Raw genomic sequence first — 2,500 nt, 5'->3', positions numbered from 1 at the left:
GTCTGGTCTTCACGATTCCAGAGTATGTGGAAAGAGTCCGTCATACTTCCAAGGACAAGGCTCGACTCAATCATTACGTAAAACCCACACATTACACACCACACTTTTTCTTATATTTTTCATTCGCCACACCATTCCTTACAAATTTGCGACGTTCAGGCACTTTGATTTTTCACGTATGTTCTAATCTATCAGTGTTTTCAATTACAACCAAGAACCATAGTAATAGTGCATATTCCAAATATTGAGCGAGTTAATGGCCGATATTCAGTAATTTGTTTATGATAGCTTGACTACCTAAAGAATTATGCTATCAGTCATAGAATACCGGTATATGCCTTCTTCAAGGCCAAAATGCAATACTTAAGGTTTTAAAATAATTACTGATGGTTACATAATGATCATTTTCACTCTCCAATATGGTTAAAGCTTTTAATAGATAAATTGTAGGCCTACTTAGTAAATAAGAAACTTTTTTAGATAAATTCAAGTATCTGTTTGCTCGTTTATATATTAACTTACATATGTATGTATTAATTTGTATTATATCTATTTGTTTATTAGTCATTTATCCTTTCACATACTAATCTATTCTTAGTTCGACTTCGTTATGGACAGAAATGTCTACTGGCATCATCACAATCCGACACAGCTGTGTTTCGCAGTGTCCAACCAAGCAGATACCGACAAAGGGGTTGGTCAACGGAGGCTGCCAGGTGCAGAACTGTCGCTCTCACCACACACACACACACACACACATATATATATATATATACATATATATATATATATTTATTATATATATATATATATATATATATTTATATTATATATATATATATATATATATATATATATATATCTTTTTTATTCAACCACAAACAACTTTTAATTCCATGCCATCGCAATCGAGACTGAAGAATCCAACAAAATGTCTCCATCGAGCGATTCTTCAGTCTCGATTGCGATGGCATGGAATTAAAAGTTGTTTGTGGTTGAATAAAAATATCAATTGATCGCTGGGAACCATTCAGTGTAGATGTATATATATATATATATATGCAGGAAAAACACTGGAAGCGTGTGTTCTTGAAAATGCAAGGTTGTCCACGAAGAAAAACTATTAAACCAGAGCGCTTTCGTGTATTCACATCTACAGTCCAAATAATACATCATTATTATTTGCACTGAAGATGTGAATACACGAAAGTGCTCTGCTTTAATAGTTTTTCTTCGCGGTCAACCTTGCATATATACATATATATATATATATATATATATATATATATATATATATATATATATGCATAATCTATATCGTTGGTCCCGTTCTCGCCCGCGGCAGTTCTTGCGCTCCCTTCCGTCAACTCTCACTTTCATTCCGGGCCGAAGTGCGACCGCGTGCTAAGTGCGGTGGCGCTGACCTGAGCGACGGTGACTGCGTTCGCTTTCACGCTGTTGATGGCAACCACCACCTGTGTCTTTTTTTTTTTTTTTTTTTTCGAACACACGGATCAAGAGTGACAGTTTCGGTTGGTCACAGGTGACTGCCTTCTGTAATCAACTCACCAAGTGCACCCTATATACATTTCCATGCACCTTTTCCTTCCTGTTGTTTATAAAAGAACGATGGCGTAGCTGATAAACAGATGGGCAGTAAATCCCTTTGTCTCTGGTTGGAGTCCCGCAATCCCGGATTTTGTTTTGAGGAGTGACAAGCGATCCCATTCAGCCGAGGGTCGGAACCGGTGCTGAAGTGACTGAAGCTATTTCAGCCACCAATCCCCAGAGGGCAGACATTCCAGGTATCTTTCCGGGTAGAGCCAGATGGCCTCACTCAGTTGAAAAGGTGCTCCCGGATTGAAAGGCTTGACATTCCAATGAATACAGAGGCAAGAAATAGGTATTTATGGTTGTCCACTGCACTGGTAATGTCTTCCCAATGATCAGCAGTTTGTAGAAGTTTGGGTTAAAGCTTTAGAGACCAAGTGTCAGCCCCTCGGGGCTACACCTCCATGTGGAGGTGATGGGGTTGACGGGTTTGATATGGACAGTAGGGAGATTGTTCTCTCTTCCGTCCACCTTGCGGAACCACCACAAGCAGGTACCCGTCACTGACCCAACACTTTCCCTCAAAGACCACATCAACAAAATTCAACCAGAAGCAACCTCCTTGGTAAAGTAACCAAAATTAGCTGTGGATGGTCCCAAAATATTGAGGCAAACAGCTTTGGAATAATGTCATTACACTGCAAAATTGCTCACCACTGTGTGTAAGGCTAATCAGTGGCAACACCCCTACCAGGTTTGTACAGACTGGCCAGCACCACACCGCCCCACATCCGACGAGTTAACAACGCAAAAACCTAAAGACGCCAACATTTAAACAATCCCAAGCATCCGTATTGCGCCCACCAGGAAATAAGACAACGACTAAAACCTCACAAGAGCTTTATAACAGTGGGGGTCCTGGAACGAACACAGCGTGCGGCATACTGAT

The sequence above is a fragment of the Oratosquilla oratoria genome, chromosome 40 (genome assembly GCF_046742065.1).
Source record: "Oratosquilla oratoria isolate Oo_2021 chromosome 40, ASM4674206v1, whole genome shotgun sequence".
NCBI lineage: Eukaryota > Metazoa > Arthropoda > Malacostraca > Stomatopoda > Squillidae > Oratosquilla > Oratosquilla oratoria.
Note: the sequence above shows the minus strand (reverse complement) of the source record.